This window comes from Procambarus clarkii, chromosome 28 (assembly GCF_040958095.1).
Source record: "Procambarus clarkii isolate CNS0578487 chromosome 28, FALCON_Pclarkii_2.0, whole genome shotgun sequence".
Lineage (NCBI taxonomy): Eukaryota > Metazoa > Arthropoda > Malacostraca > Decapoda > Cambaridae > Procambarus > Procambarus clarkii.
In genome coordinates, this window is record NC_091177.1 from 24178751 (window position 1) to 24196612 (window position 17862).

Consider the following 17862-nt stretch of genomic DNA (forward strand, 5'->3'; position numbering starts at 1 on the left):
TCTTCTGCGTGGGCTGATGTTGGCGAATTCGACGAGTGTCGTCCTTCCGTTGACGGTGGAGTGGCTCCGGATGTGGTGCACACTACGGTGGTGGCGGAGGTACACTTGCCTGTGGATGCCGGTGCCGGCGTTTCGGCCTCAACTTCTGGTCCGGTGTCCGAGGGTCCTGCCTCAGGTGCGTTGCCTGCGTCGGATGGCTCCGGTTCTTCGTGGGCGGTGGTTCCCCCTGCTGTAGTTGGTGGTGAGCGGGGTGGCCTGGTAGTGATGTTGAGAAAGGATGCTCGCTCCGGATGTGGTGCACACTACGGTGGTGGCGGAGGTACACTTGCCTGTGGATGCCGGTGCCGGCGTTTCGGCCTCAACTTCTGGTCCGGTGTCCGAGGGTCCTGCTTCAGGTGCGTTGCCTGCGTCGGATGGCTCCGGTTCTTCGTGGGCGGTGGTTCCCCCTTCTGTAGTTGGTGGTGAGCGAGGTGGCCTGGTAGTGATGTTGAGAAAGGATGCTCGCTCTGGATGTTCTGTGGCCCCTTCCTCGTTACCCGTTTCCTCGGCAGCGGTCTTGCCGCCTCTTCCGTTTCCTGCAGTCCCTTCCGTGTCTCCTGCGGTATCCGTGGAAGTGCTATCGTCTCAGCATCCGGCACCTGCTCCGATGAAGAAGGCTTGGCAGGCTCGGCGACCCTCGTCCGCTTCTCCGGTGTCATCTGCTTCCTCGAAGGGCGTGGTTGGCGCTCCCCAGCCTCGTTATGCGACTTGCGTCAGTGACCTTGGGCGTTGACCGATGCCGCCGGATATAGATGTTCCCGAGTTTATGATACCCGCTCGAAAGCGGGGGGTCGAAAACCCTACCGACTTTGAAGATCTAGTCTGGGAAGCTTACAAGGCGAAATATCCTCATGATCTTTTCCCGGAGAAGTACATTTCTCACGAGGTTCCTCGCAAGTGATTTCTATGTATTTTGTGTTGCCTGGTTGTGGGGTGTGTATGTGAGTGGGTGGGGTGGGTATTGTTTCCCGGTTCCTGCGTGCTCCGGTTTGTATTGTGGGTTTTCTTGTATGGCTAGTGGGGGGGTGAGCGGTTCCTATGCGTTTGTGTGTTCGGTTGTGGATGTTGTGTGCGCTTGTTTGTCATCTTGTGTGCCCTTCAGGCTGTTGGGGTGTGCTCTTTGTTATGTGTGCATTATGTGTGTGAGGTGTTAGCGGACTTGTTTTGTATGTTTCTCGCCTCTCTGTTTCCCTTCTGTTTGTATTACGCTGTGTTTATATTTGTGTTATGTTTGTATATGCATTTTTGTTTTGTGGTCAGCCCTTCTGGCTGGTCTTCTCTTGATTTGTTCCTTTGTCATTGTACGTGTGTGTGCTTTGTACTTTTGTTCTATGTTATATTTGTTCTGTTTTTATTGTACATTTTACGCATGCTTGCATGTAAAAATAAAAATAAAAAAAAATAAAAAAAATACAAAGCAAATAATTCAGTTTTAAAGCACACAGTTCAGTTACAACACGTAACAGCCAATATATATATATATATATATATATATATATATATATATATATATATATATATATATATATATATATATATATTTCTTTTTCATAAAAGTAGTCATAAAATAAATATACATTCAAACCCTAGCAAATACAGAGCTATCTCACACCACCCAAACCTAGGACATGAATAGCCTGAAGGTAACAGAAGAAATGCACAAATGATAAGGTACCCACTCAAGGAAAACGGAACACATGTTATGTCAAAGACCACATATGTACTATGACAGGGCATAATAAAAAGGACCCAAGAATCCAAAATGAAACACACATACATTACACTCCGAACCCGGAGAAAGCATTAATAAAACCAGTTGATAAAACTAGTTAACTATGTAACAAAGTCCCCTCAACCGGAAACAATGTAACAGGGGAGGGGGGGCACAGCACCCCGTAAAATACACATATACACATTAGTACCTGTACCACCCAGAAACTGGGAAAACAGGGAAGCACATCATAGGGACATGCCATGTAAGGAATCCAGGAAACCTACCTCAAACAAACTCATACACACCCAAACTGTCCCAAATCATAGCACCACAAACATCCGTATGATACCCCAGTCACAATACCATCATATTGCTATGCAGTGACACACACAGTGCCGTCACACAAACCCATCACAAGAGGAAAGGAAGGCACACGAACAACAGGTCATGTCGCACGCAATCCCTGCACACACACACAGTCGCACAAATGGAGATAAATCTCACAGCTAATCAATACACATGACAACATGATTCGATTCTCCGAATAGGGCTAGTACCAGCCGCGTCAATACCGGCAGGAGGAGCCCCAACCAGCGGGTGTTCCACACCCCCCACAGCAAACCGCCACTCAGCAACGGAAGACGACCCTCGACGGGTCAAGTTTTTTTTTTTTTTTTTTTTTTATTTTTACATGCAGAGCATGCAAATTAAATACAATAAAAATACAGAATACATAAAGGACCATACATAAATAGACCACCAGCCAGAAGGGCCGACAGCATAGCACAACAAAACAGCATAGCACAACAAAACACATACACAAGAAAAACATGAAAAATACAGCATACATCAAAGCACAAAACAGAATACAATGGCAATCCAGCAATCACAGTACAAAACAACACCTCCAGAAAAACAAAACATACAACAAGAGGCATAGCAGGAAACAGAACAGTGCAAACACAATACTGTCCAAACACGTACAACAGGTAAAGCAACATAAAATCAATACATTAAAAAAAAAACACACCAAGCCATCCGCCCCGTAAACAAAAGGCGAGGCCAAAATAAACAATAACAATAAACACGCACACCTGAAAACAAAACAGGCACAAACACAACAACTAGCCTGAAGGACCAAGAATGCAACAACAAAGTACATCAAGAAACAAACAAATCAATACACAACCATACAAAATCACTAAACACCGGCCTGAAGGGCCGACATCAAAAACACAAGAAAAAAGAAAAATACAACAAAACATCACAACACCACACCAAACACACAGCAAGCACACAGACTACGAAAAGATCTCATACTTGTCCGGCCACTCGTCCGCCGGGAAGCGAATACAATACGCCTCCCAAAGTAACATAATGTCCTCCGAAACATGGTCACTATTGAGCGTACGAGGATCGGGCATTAACTCTGGCACACCTACAATAAAACACTTAGCCCGACGAATCCAGATGGTAGAAGGGCACCACGGATCAGGACGCACACGGTCAACAATTTCAAAATTCAACGGATGGTCAGCATCAATCGCCACTCCGGAGGCCAAGATGAGAGGGAGAGGCACCTTCCCATGAGGCCGGGCAATGGGCAGCACACTGGGAGCCTCCTCAGCTGCCTCACAGGGCCCCGCGTCAACCACCGAACGTTGTACCTGCTGGGACCCCCCACGCTTGGCATCCTTTTTCAGCACCAGCTTGATGCCTCGGCTCGCACCAGGACCCACACCATCCACGCCTGTAGGAGCAACCACCTCCCACTGCGTAGAACCTTCTGCAGGAGAAAGAACAGGAGGTAAATTAGACGCACAACCAACGTCAACAGCAGACACATGGACATCAGCCACCACCAGCGTCGTAGAGCACGAAGCACCCGGAATCGCCACACAATCTCCCGAAGCACCACCCGCGTCGTAGTCCTCTATATCAGCCCAAGCAGTAGAAGAGCGCCTAGAACGCTTGGGCACTGGCCGCACATCCTCACAGCCGGAGGCGGATCCAGAACCACGGCCCTCACTAACCGGGCGAACCAACGCCCGTCGCAGTACGTCACAGTACTCAACCACATGGGGAACCGGGCCGCACACAACAGGATGCTCCGCAGCCCCCCCAACACCCAGCACAGCTGGAACACCTGGCGAGGGTGCAGGACCAGGCGCAGCAGCAGGAGTCGAGGAAGACGCAGACGCACTCGGCTGAGGGACAACAAGCACCAGGGGCATGTCGGGTGACACAGGAGGGGCCGCATCAGCAGCGACTGGGACCTGCTCCACTTCATCCCCGGAATCCACGCCCTGAGGGAGCGGCGGGAAATCCTCCTCCCGGAATAAGTTAACGGGTGCAGCAAGGGTCTCAGAGTATCCGGCAGCCTGATGCCCCAACTGGCCACACCGGAAACAAGTACGGGGCTGCCGGGCATAATACACCCGAACGTAGTAGCCCAGCAGCCGGACAGAAGATGGGATATCTGACCGCAGGCGCATACCTAATGTTCGGACGTTCGTCTGCTTCCCAGCATACTTCCCCGAGGACAGCTTGTTCACCCGCACACTGATGACTACACCATACCTCCCGAAGAAGCGCCGGAGAAGGTCTTCAGGGAACTCCAGGGGTGCACCGTGCACACTGACATATGTCAGGGCACCACTTCGGTCCGAGATCGTAACGGAGCCGGCGCCATCCGGCAACTGCAATGAACGCCCCTCGTTCCGCCGGAGGAAGTCCCGATACTCCTCCTCCCCCACGAACTTGACAATCACCCGGTGGGCCATAACAAGCTCAACGCCATACACAGCTTCCACCGGGACACGAAGCATGTCGCACATAACTAACTCAATGGCCGGATAACCAGCCTTACACGAGAATTCCAGGCCCACGGAATTTACCCGCAAAACAGGAGGAATGGCCAGGCCCCCCATGTCAAAACGGCCACGTCAGCACGCAGCCAGGCAGGCAACAACACTGGACAGGGAAGGTAAGAGACCCCCACACCCCCTGCCGGTGAAAACTGCAACCTCCCCAAACTGCCGGAGTGTTCAGACGACACGTCTTCACCCTACGGCTGCTCAGGTGGAACTCCACTCGACGGGTCAAGTGGTTGCATAATTCCGAGTTACGAGGGGCAGTTGTACAGTTTGACTTGTCAGTGGGAGACAAGATTAAGTTAACGTAAATGTTACTATTATTATTAATATAATCAATTAGTCATTGATTGTTGATCGTCCGAGAAACGAAGTGTTAATGTAAGCATTTAATTAAGGAGGTTTGCTGGAGTTGCCAGTAACCCCATTAGTCATTGTAATGTCATTGTAGACTACTGGTTGATTGCATTAGCAACGGATCTACATGGAGGGCTGCCAGATCGTAAAGTAATATATAGGGAGGTGACAGAAGACCTGTCTCCTAACCTACCTTGTTGCATTGTGATTATAGAGTAGTATGTTTTGCTTGATTGCATCCTCTGTGAACACTCAGTATGTTCAGATTAGTTCATTTATGCAGCACAACGAGATTGCAGGAAGGATCCTGTAGTTATACTCGTGGCTGGTGTCTAGTTGTCGTTAAAGTGCCGCAGGAAGGATTTTGAGCAACGTGTGATATTTGTTGTTGTTGTAGTAATTAGTACTTTGTTGAATAAACTGTGTTGTTAATTTGAACACTGTCTTTTCGTACACCCCCCCCCCCCCACACTATTACTGATTCATATATGTTCTGCCATGTTGCCTAAATTATTATCGCTATTCATTTGAAACTGCTTCTTGAGCTTCGAGCTGAATTCATAGCACCAGACAACAAATAATACGTTGTGAGAATCCATGACCTACTCGTTAGATTCGCTCCGGCGAATTGCGAAGTTCGACGAGCTAGTGATAGGGATTTCAAACTTTTGAAGTCTTGGCGTTTGCTCGCGCATAGTCATTTTTTCTATGGTCTCTAGAGTGAGGAATGAGCTGCTTACACCACTTAGCGTGTTAGCTAAGCAGTCCCTTCCTCAGGAGGCCCATCTAGACTTTCAGTGTAAAGTTGACGGATGTTATATTAGAATATTACGATGAAAAATCTCACAGCTGTGATGGCTGGATCAGGAAGAATATCATAGACTGTAGTGCAGAAAGGAATCGCAATAAAGTGACGTATCAATGAGAAAATCAGTTGTAGCCATGAGGACGATTCGGTCACAATAAAGCACAAATTGAGCTAGATCATCAAATATCTTATTGTAGCAGTTCAGTGTTTTTGCAGTGAAAGCGTAGGCAATAATAAAATGAGGAAACAATCTGGACACTTTCAAATTGTTAAACAATACCAATATATATATTAGCGTTAATAAATTTTAAATTGGCCTTCAACAAACGAACATAATGAAAACAATCACGTGACAGCGTCCAGAAGAATGTCCCTCTGGGATAAAAATGTTTTACAATCATGCATTTTGTTTATTAATGGAATAGGGAAAAACTATCTGACTCTTTCTCTTAACCATTGTGCCAAGGAAGAGGTTATTCAAAATGATACAATGTGATTCATTATCAGGGGCCGGATGGTCGGCAATGAATGGCGATGTGATTTAACTACGCAGTCAACTTTCATCATTTAAAGATGTTATTTTATTTTTGCTCCTGTTGAGAACAATAGGTTTAACAGCTTTGTTGCTCAAAACGTTAATTAAGCACTTTGACCTAAGTGTAAGGATAATATCAGGAGCAATACGTTTGCTTCAAGAAAGAAGCTTAGCCACTGTGATGCGCCGAGTTTATTGTGACATTCCCCCTGTGCGCATGAAATCAAGTGTTCCAAAAAATTATTTTTCTTTATAAAATGACAAATTTTCTTCCCTGAACATGTCTATGTAAAAATAAATATCAAATTCCACTTACTTTGGCAGTGAGGACGTGATCAAGGTGCGTTGTGACGTCATCATGGGCTGGTCGCCCGTGCGTGATGCTACCAAACACAGTCACGTGGGCCAACCCGCGAGTTGCCACAATTAAATTTACAAATAAATAAATCCACAAGGCCCGTGATGAGGGTTCGAACGTACGTCCAAGATGATCCCAGATGTGCCTTAATTGACTGCGCCACGACATAGTAAAATAATTGCAACAGGGTTTGCTACTGCTCACACACGGATCCCACAGTCTCTCAGAGAGAAAAAAAAACGTGATTTTACACAATTCCCCCCATATACCAGACAGACCACTGGAACATTATCTAACACAGTGCACAGTTACAAACCCAATAAGATTTCAACTCAGATTCAACAGAACAGAAGAAGTTAAACACATGGGGCAAAATCTTACTGAAGCGACCATACGAGTCATAGATAATCACACTCCGCCTAAGTAAAACATAAACAAGCAACACTTAGTGGGCCAGCCAGAGGCTTAGGGCCCCCGTGCAGGAATTACCCTGCAAAAAAAAGGCACTTGGGCTCTGCCAACAAGCTGTTCTACCTCTTCACCCTTACTTCATTACTCACATAAATCATAATAGCGTAAATATCAAATGAATAAATCTATGAGGGCCGTGATGAGTGTTCAAACTCATGGCGTGGCGCATTCGATTAAGGTGCGTCTGGGATCATACTCATTTAAGTTCGAACCCTCATCACGGCCCTCGTGGATTTATTCATTTGATATATCATGCTATTGTGATTTCTGTGTATATTTTAAAATATTTTTTCTATGTATTTTCAATGTTTTCTAATGTTTTTTTCGTATCGTATCTGATGCATATATGTGTCCTGACAATGTATATAAAGCGTAACGTTCATAATGTTCCATGGAACTATCATATATGTGTCACTAATGTGTCCTCAATAAATGTTTATTGTGGCAATATTACTTGTTCCACATTCCCTAATAATACATTATATACAGTTTCACACACTTTTACAAAGTAACACATTGTATCACACTCTTAGTACTTAGCAAGCGAGTAATATTCAAAGAAGCCGTCCATGAGACAGAGCGGGACTTTGCACTCGACGCTTATGGTACACACAGATTTTCGCTTTCTTGTTTTTCGCTCTGAGTTCTTGCAAACAATGCCCTCGCGTACACTTTTGGCCTTAGTTCTTGTAGGTGGTAGGTAGGCAGGCTTGTGAATTGTTAAGACGTCTTTACCAGCCAGTCTGTTGCAAACAAAATGTAGTCTTGTTTGGGCATGGGAAAACTGTCCTTACGCTGTCTTCCTGGCCATACTTGACGAGTAGTTGCGACACCAGAGCATGACTAAAAACTCGAATTGATGGTGTTTTGCCCGTTTTCACAAAAAACATATTGTAACAGTTGAGCACTGTTACAAGATGAAAGAAGAATTTCCATGTCCACTTTACACTTTTGCGGACACATTCGACGGCACCAACCATCATGTCACATTTATCTACAAGTCTCATATTTATATCGTTGCCAATGACACAATACGGCTTATACAATGTTCCATCAGTTCTTTACCTTACTTTGCCACTGTCAAGCATTTCACCAGTGTGAATAGTTGACAACATATTGACTTCACGTCTGTCTTTCCAACGCATTGCTAATATTTTGTCACATTTTCTAAGTTCACAATCACCTACACCAATATTATTGACAAAAATAAACTGGCATTTCTTTCCTATTTGTCTTTACAGTGCCACACACTCCCGCTCAAGCATGAACTTGGTTAGTAAGGGGCACGTATAGTAATTGTCATTGTACAGAATGTGCCCCTTGTCCAGCAGTGGTTCCATGAGCGTCTTCACTACACTGCCAGAAAACCCGTGAGGACCCTCTGCGGGTATGTCTACGTCTGTACCAGAATATAATGTCTATCACCATTCCAGTTTCACAGTTGCACGGTACAAAAAAAATGAGGCCAAAGCGGTGCCGTGTCGATGGGATGTACTGTTTGAAGAGAAGACGTCCCTAGAAAAGAAGTAAGGATTCATCAATGTTGATTCATCAATTCATCAATTCATTCATCAAATCATTCTGTCAATGTATAAAGTAATCACGAAATTTAACTCTAATATTTTTTTTTTTTGAGATATATACAAGAGTTGTTACATTCTTGTACAGCCACTAGTACGCGTAGCGTTTCGGGCAAGTCCTTAATCCTATGGTCCCTGGAATACGATCCCCTGCCGTGAAGAATCATTTTTTCATCCAAGCACACATTTTACTGTTGCGTTAAACAGAGGCTACAGTTAAGGAATTGCGCCCAGTAAATCCTCCCCGGCCAGGATACGAACCCATGACATAGCGCTCGCAGAACGCCAGGCGAGTGTCTTACCACTACACCACGGAGACTGCTAAATATATCACTGAACACTTTTCACACTCTCCAAAGTCGACTATTTTTATCAGTATTTGCAATATTTTCAAAGTGTAGGCACCGTAGTAGTATCAGGAACCTGTCTCGTGACATGTACTTGTTAAACACAGGTGTTGGAACAGCACATTTTTTGTTCCAATAATCCTGTATGACGTGCTTCACCGAATGTTTCATGAGCATACACTGAGCAAAGAACACATGCAGCTCAGCCAAGGTGGTGTCCTTCTAACGTATCATACGTAAAGCCTGTACTATGCCACTTTCAATAAGTTCCGTGCATACTTGTTTGTTTCGGCAACATGATGTTGCATGAACTGCTCATCAAAATATGCAAGAAAATAATCCATTTACGTCATGTTGTTACCTGTGTACGGGAACGTGGGTGCGACCCAGACATCATTATGACCAAATTGAGGTTTGTGTAGTACAAAAATATCACAGTACTCCCATACAAATTCACCCATTCTCCTTGTAGCACCGACACGAGCGACTCCACAACGGGTGCGTTTTCCTCCACTAAATCTCCTTTGGAGAGGAGTTGGAGGTCTTCTACCTTGTCTACTAGTAGAGCGAGCAGGGAAAGTAAATGTAGAAGCAACACTGTCGTCAGTGTCGTCGTGAGGGGATACATGGTGGTGTCAGGCAGGCGACCTGCTGAGACAGCAGATCTGCACCGAGACGGCAGCTGCTAGCACTTGGCTTATCTATGCCACTTGTATCAGAAGCAGCATCACTAAACTCAGACAATGACTCAACAGTATCACTTTCGTCAAAAACGGGAGATGGTGGTGGTGGTGGGGAAAATACTGGCAAGGGCGATGACCTGTGACGCACCACTGTGAGTGCCACTCGCCCTGAATGATACACCCTCACCGTATTGTCTTCATTTGTATGTGTTTCACTTCCATCGGAACCTTCCATCAGTCCTTGCGTCATCAATATCACATTCCACTCCATCTTCAAACAATAAAGTGTTTATCTACCTTGGAGAAAGCGGTCTTGCAACATTGCGTCCCACAGGCGAATGGGAGCCAGAAGCATGTGCGTCAGCCACGGTTGCTCGATCAGAACTGAGGCTACCCTTGGGTCTGGGAAATTTTTTTTTCAAAATGGCCACCGCTCACTGAAGATCTCAGGAATCCATCTTGTACACAACCAACTGAGCGTGCGTTTCGAATGGGTATGAAATATTCAAAAGGTGTTTTCTCGGTTGGAGTAGTTTCCCACCGACCGAGTTTTCTCAGTTGGCGCAGCACAGTGGTTAGGGAAGGGCTACCTCCCTTATGCTTGGTGCACCCTCAATATATATTACCTTACTACAATTAGGTTCCAAGATATCAAACAAGCAGCTTGATACCTCCACTACCAATAAGTACAAAAGTTACACAAGTGCAAACTATTAATTTAATTCTATTGTTCAAGTTATTTGTAAGAATCTAATTTTTTTATCATAAGCTATATTAGCAAAAATTTTATATATTTTTTAACACGTATAGTCACATTAAGTGTAATTTATTTAATAATCATGGCATATTTTATTATTATTAACTAGCTGTACCCGCCATGAGTTGCTGTGGCTCAGTCTGGATAAATGGAAAAGAGAGAAAAGAGAGAGTGCACCTGTCTGATATGTTTAATTTTACAGTGCTTGTGAGTATACAATACTTTCTGTTGTTCCATTGTCTGTGGAAATATAAAGATTGTCTGGTTTGCCGACTCTGGAACAGAACATATAATTGTCCATGTGAGAAGCAATCCATGTCTTCATATAGCGCGCACAACTCTAAAGATTGACCCTGAGCTTTGTTGATGGTTATTTTGAGGTTATCTTGAGATAATTTTGGGGCTTAGCGTCCCCGTAGCCCGGTCCACGACCAGGCCTCAGTTTTGTTTACCTCCCCAGGAAGCAGCCCGTAGCAGCTGTCTAACTCCCAGGATAGACAGCTAGCCTGGGAGTTTTACTGCTAGGTAACAGGGGGGGGGGACATCAGGGGGGGTTGGGGCATTTACTGCTAGGTAACAGGGGAACATCAGGGTGAAAGAAACTTTTTTGCCCATTTTTCTCCACCTCCACCGAGGATGGAATCCGGAATCTTAGGACTACGAATCCGAAGCGCTATGCACTCAGTTGTCAGGCGCCCTGCAATGGTCTTAACAACCTCAATCAAGAATCTCTTAAATAGAAATGGCATATCCGTTGGAATCATACGAATGAGAGAAATGAGGACATCTTCACCTTTGAAAGGTTCTGTCAAAATTGTTGCTTCTACGACGTTGGTGATTATTTTTTTACTGCAAGCCGCGTGCCTTTGCAGAGCTTTGTCTGGTTGATATCTCGCAACATGATAATTGACACGCCGATTTTCAATTGCAGCTGCACGTGCGGTGGTATCCCTGGCAAATCGAGTGAATTAAAAAATTCTGTTGGATCATTAACCGCTTAATCTGCTTCAAGAACACTGTAGAATGATTTGTATGTGACTGCCTCGCTTTGGATGTTAGACTGAATTATATTGTTAAGTTCGTAGACGATTTTGTTCTTGGCCTCAGGAATAGCTCGTTCACTCAGCCAATCGTGATCCTTATAGTTGGTTTAAATATTGGAAAATAGTTTTTCAACCAATTCTTCTTTTGACGTCACTAAATTGCAGAAATTATGAGGCAATGAAACTCGTCCTGAGGTCAGATCAACCGGCACGTTTCCGTTGCCAATTTCCAGAAAATAATGTGAGAATATCTCAACTGATGGATCGTTTTCAGCTGGACTCGCACATTTATAGTTAATTTTAATGTCTTTCCATGGCTCCACAAAGTAGAGCAATTCAGGCACGCATTTATTTCGTGCGCTGGTGTCGATCAAGGAATTACAGGTAATGTTTTCCTGAAATCTCCTGCAAGCAATATTAATGCTTTCCCAAATGGTTTGATGTTTCTACGCAAATCTTGTAATGAATGGTCGATCAAGAGCCTCGAGGGATTTTTTTGGAGTCCTTTGTGCATTTTTCCCAAACAATAAGTTTGCATTTCTACAATACTTTTCCCATGCCAAAAGCTTTGGAAATGTTGCACGTGGGAGTTTTAACGAATTGCATGTTCAATGGCAATTTCAAAGTCAAATGAGCAGTTCTTCAACCTGGTAGCAATATTGCAGCTATTCTGTTCGACACAAGAGCTAAGGCTATGCCATTTTGGAATCGAATCGCTGCCAGAATCAATCTAATTAGGAAGGTTTTACCAGTTCCTCCTGGCGCATCTAAGAAGAAGATTTCTCCAATCCCATTATTAACAGTTTGAATTATTTGATCGTAAATGCTTTTTTGCTCAAGCGTTATCTTAGGAATATTTGATTGCACATACGACAACAGATCACCTGTGTTGTAATTTGGTACACGACGCAATTCTATAACGAACGAAGCAGCATCAGATGGATTCGGTGATGTCATTCCCAATTAAATGAGAACTTTGTTCGCGATTTCTAAGCTAAAATCTTTAATCATTATCAACGCTTCGTTGTAGATTTCTGCTGTGAAAACCATGTTTATATTTGAAATTTTTCTTGCGTATTCGACGGACAATATTTGAAGTCATGTGCGATTTATACTTCTCCCATAACTGTGTTGGAGATGGAGAGCAGCCGGTCAATATGATTACAAACAATGCACGAATTTGATTTGTTGTGACGTGTTTGACGCGTCATTAATGCATACATTCCAGTGTCTGTTGTTCGACATTAAATTCACAACTTGAAATGCACTACGGAACGTGGCATGTGTGACGCCGTTTGACAAATCTCAATTGTTGGAAAGACGTTGAACCGGGCACATTGATAAACAGCACGCGAAGGAAAAAGCATTCATCTTGTTTGGGATGCATGGTGTACAATCTGCCTATCTTAGATTGTTTGAATATGCCAAGGTGTCTGTCGACTCGCTCTCCTCGTTGGCGACGTTCAAATGATTTTCTACTCACATTCCATATGTAATACGTAGGCACTTCCGCATACAGCAGTGTTTTCGCAAACGCGTCATTCTAACATAACGTGAAGAAAGCAGTTAATATTGTAGCTGGTGGTTCATGGCTATTTGTTGCACATATGCAGATGTGAAATAAACACGTTGTCCATTTTCTTGTTTTCCAAATAAAATAAAAAAATACTAACGAAATATTTCATTTCAAACACAGTTCAATCGGCACAGCTCAATTTCACCGCCAACTGCACTGAAAAATAAGAACAGTTAAAAAAACTATATGAAAAAATGAAAAAAAATAAAAATATAATATACTCACAAAATGAATGGTATGGTAAACAACACACCTCAATTTCAATGCAATATCACACAAAATAATTAAATCAAATTGAAAATAAATCGAAATACATGAAAATTTAATTCATCAATGGAATTGGAAACATTGAAATGGAATTGTAACAAATTTAGTATTGCGTGTGTTGCTCTTGCATGCAACAGATGGCGCGGTTTAAAAATACATGTTTTTACCTGTCACAGGTATTGCATCTATATAATAGGTATTTAAAAACACGTACGTATTCGAATGGAACGTTCTGTCAAAATTTTAAATCAGTCGGTGAAGAACTTTCAGAGATTACAGTGTGTGTTGCTCCCACGTCCAACAGGTGGCGCTGTTTTTTAAAAAAAATGCATGTTTTTCCCCGTCACAGGTTAGGCATGTATTTAATAGGTATATAAAAACACGCGCCTAATCGAATGCAACGTTGTGTCAAAATTTCAAAGGAATCGGTTAAGAGGTTTCGAAGATTTTCTTCACATGAAAAACACTTGAAAAATACAGTTTTTCAAATAAATCATGTTTTTTCCCTTCCCAGACGTGACATATATTTAGTATGTATATAAAAACCCGCTTGGGTGTGACGGGATCGTTGTGTGAAAATTTCAAAGCAATCAGTGAAGAACTTTCAGAGATTAGCCATTTTGAACAAACGAACATTTCCATTTTTATTTATATAGATTAATTAACATCTACTGTCACAAAATCAAGTTCTGAGAATAACCTTAGTCACAGTGCTGAGGGTTGAGGCGCCGTCCGTGAAGAACATGACGGAACAGCGAGGCTGAGACTCACCTTAGCCACAGTGCTGAGGGTTGAGGCGCCGTCCGTGAAGAACATAACGGAACAGCGAGGCTGAGACTCACCTTAGCCACAGTGCTGAGGGTTGAGGCGCCGTCCGTGAAGAACACGACGGAACAGCGAGGCTGAGACTCACCTTAGTCACAGTGCTGAGGGTTGAGGCGCCGTCCGTGAAGAACATGACGGAACAGCGAGGCTGAGACAGTGTTGCCAACACAGCATTAACACCACCGCTCAGTAGTGTTACTGTATCCTGATTCCCTGTAAAATTTAATATTAATATATTAAATCTTTAATATCTTAAAGTACATTTAATATATAAGTAACAATTTCTAACATTAAATTAAAAGTTATACAAATATAACGTAGTCCAGAACAGACTTCAGAGAACACTAAAAGTGCCAAAACATGAACATTGGTAAAGACGCTAATAGTTAATACCATGGGAAGGCTGGAGCTCCGTGGCTGCCAGGAGGGAAGTGGCTACCAGTAACAGCACCACAAATGTCACTACAGTCATCATGGTAACGTTGAGAGTATATTGCATCTTACTTACACATCAACGTCTTACATCCACCTTCTTCCTCATTCACCTACTTGGAAGAGAAACCCCGTTCACATTAGTTCCTCCTCCATCATTTAATCTTCAAATAATTTTAAGCTATTAACTAGTTAACATTCGCCAAGCCAATATAAAACTATTTATTTAACATTACAACAGTCTCCTTACAGAAAAATTATTTTTCAGCACAAGCCAAATATTTCCGGGAAAACATTATAATAACCTCTCATTCGTTCTACATGTTATGTGTACATATACTTTTCATATTATTATTATTAATATTACTAGCTGTACCCGGCCACGCTTCGCTGTGGCAGAGCAACACGTGGGCGTTGCTGAGACAGAGCAATTCTCCTTCATCCCCCAGTCCTCCTCGCTATTCCCCCCTCCAATGTCCCCTCATCCTCGCAACCATCCCCACTCACCCGTCCCCTCGTCCTCCCCACCATACCCTACTCCCCCGTCCCCTCGTCCTCCCCACCATTCCCCCTTCCCTAATCCCCGTTGTCCTCTCCATCATTCCCCACTCCCCCATCCCCCATCATCCTCCCCACCATCCCGAAATTCCCCATCCCTTAGTCCGATCATTCCCCCACTCCTTCATCCTCTCATTTTTCTGACCATCCCCCACTCCCCCTGTCCCCTCGTCCTCCCCACCATTCCCCACTCCCCCATCTGATGCGTGACCACATGATCTGATGTTCCCATCACTGAAAAATAAGAACAGCTAATAATACTAAATGAAAAAAATAAAAAATAATTAAATAAACTATACTCACGAAATTAATGGTATGGTAAACGACACAGCTCAATTCCAATGCAATGTCACACAAAATAATTAAATCAAAATGAAAATAAATCGAAATCTATGAAAATTCAATTTAACAGTGCAATTGAAAACATTGAAATAAACATATATCTCTTGAAAATCCCCCCACTCCCCCATCCCCTCATCCTCCCGATCATCCCCCACTCCCCTGTCCTCTCATCCTCCTCACCATTCCTCACTCCCCGATCTGATTCGTTCCTAAATGATCTGATGTTCCCATCATAAAAATGGGCCCAAGAAAAAAAATAAATAAACTATTCTGTGTTAACATTGTTTAAAAAAAATCTTGTTTTTACCTATCACAAATGTGGCATCTATATAGTAAGTATATAAAAACACACGCAAAAATTCGAATAGAACATTGTGTTAAAATTTCAAAGCAATTCGTGAAGAACTTTAGGAGATTTGCTATTTTTACCAAACGAACATTTACATTTTGATTTATATAGATAGATGAACGGTAAGGTAAACAACACAGCTCAATTGCAATGCATTGTCACAAATAATAATGAAAGCAAAATAAAAATATATCGAGATCTATGAAAATTCGATTTACGAATGCAATCTGAAACATTGAAATAGAATCGAAACATATTTAGACATAAAGCGTGTGTGGCTTTTACGTGCAACAGATGGTGCTGTTGTTTTTTTTAACATTTTTTACCTGTTACAGATGTGGCATGTATATAGTATTTGTATAAAAACATGTGCGTACTCGAATGGAATGTTTTGTTAAAATTTCAAAGCATTCGGTGAAGAACTTTCATAGATTACAGTGTGTGTTGCTCTTACGTCCTACAAATGGCACTGTTTAAAAAAAAAACTTGTTTTTACCTGTCACAGGTGTGTGGCATGTGTATTCTAATGCAACGTGGTGCCAAAATTTCAAAGCAATCGGTGCAGAGTTTTCGGAGATATCCCTCCCTCAAGAACGCCCATGAAAAAACTGTTTTTCGGAAAAAACATATTTTTACCTGTCACAGACATGACATCTACATCATATGTATATAAAAACCCGCTCGTACGTGAATGGAACAGTGTGTCAAAATTTCAAAGCAATCGGAGAAGGACTTTCGGATATTAGTTATTTTGAACAAATGAATATTTACATTTTTATTTGTATAGATTACTATTATTATTAGTAGTAGTAGTAGTAGTAGAAGTAATTATATTATTATTACTAGCTATACCCGGGAATTCGTTACTGTGGGTCGACAACACGTGGGCGTTGCTGAGACAGAGCAACCCTCCTGCATCCCTCTTTCCTCTCCGGCATTCCCCTTCCAATGTCCCACTCATACTCCCCGGCATTCCCCCTCCAATGTCCCACTCATACTCCCAACCATTCCCCACTCCCTCGTTCCCTCGTCCTCCCCACCATTCCCCACTCCTAAGTCCACTCGTCCTCCCCACCATTCCTTCTGGGCGCTTCTGAGGGTCGTTAGGTCTGAACATGTGTGGTTCTCTTTGTGCCAGGCAGCGAGCTGTGGCGAGGCTCCTCTTGATGATGTCGTTGACTTCTTCATGTCTTGCAATCTTACCCTGGGATTTACAACATTCCAGACCTTGACGAGCATATTGGTCTGCCATCGCAGTTCCGCATATGCAGATGCAGATGTTCGGTGAGGATGGAGGCGGAAGGCGATGGGCAACTCCAACGCGGAAAGAGTCATGATAGAGGTAAGTTCCTAGGGCTGCATTGGGCACAACATATAAAAAATCCCAGGGGTAGGGTGCTGTTTCTGCTAGGAGGCGGGCTTTGTTTTCAGCATCTGCGTTGTCAATCATTGCTGTGACAGTATTTTCCATTATAGGACTATCCCAGTGCGCCTGCTTGAGAGGGGCCTGCTTTCATAGGGGTTAATAGCTGTTGTATCTTGGGCACAGTCCAACTTCAAAGGAATTCGAAGAATTGTTTGACTTGCAACAATGATCGAACCTGTCTGTGACATTTATCAATGTTTCCCTTTGACGTGTTTTTCAAGAGATCCATAACCTTCAAGCACTTTTTGTATCAACGAATGTCTATCTTGTAACTATTAAATACATAATAAACCACAAAAAAAAGGAAGGGGGGTGGTAGGAGAAAAGCACACAGAAACTGTATTGGAGGGGACCTAAACATTCCCTCTAATGCGTTATTTGTGGTTTCCTCCCAGGCTAAGGGCCCCCCCTTCTTCCAGCCAGAGGTAGTACTCAATTAAAAAATTATATATTAATATATATATATATATATATATATATATATATATATATATATATATATATATATATATATATATATAT

At 43.1% G+C, this 17862-nt stretch overlaps 1 long non-coding RNA gene across 1 annotated transcript in view; it reads right to left on the reverse strand.

The window, feature by feature from the left end:
* Nucleotides 1–14327: 14327 nt before the first annotated feature.
* Nucleotides 14328–17862, reverse strand: part of LOC138369392 (uncharacterized) — a 102270-nt gene continuing 98735 nt past the window's right edge. Inside the window, exons 2-3 of the long non-coding RNA XR_011229818.1 lie at nt 14627–14781; nt 14328–14446 (exon numbers count right to left, since the gene is read on the reverse strand). This is a non-coding gene — a long non-coding RNA (uncharacterized lncRNA). The remainder of the gene's footprint in view (nt 14447–14626; nt 14782–17862) is intronic.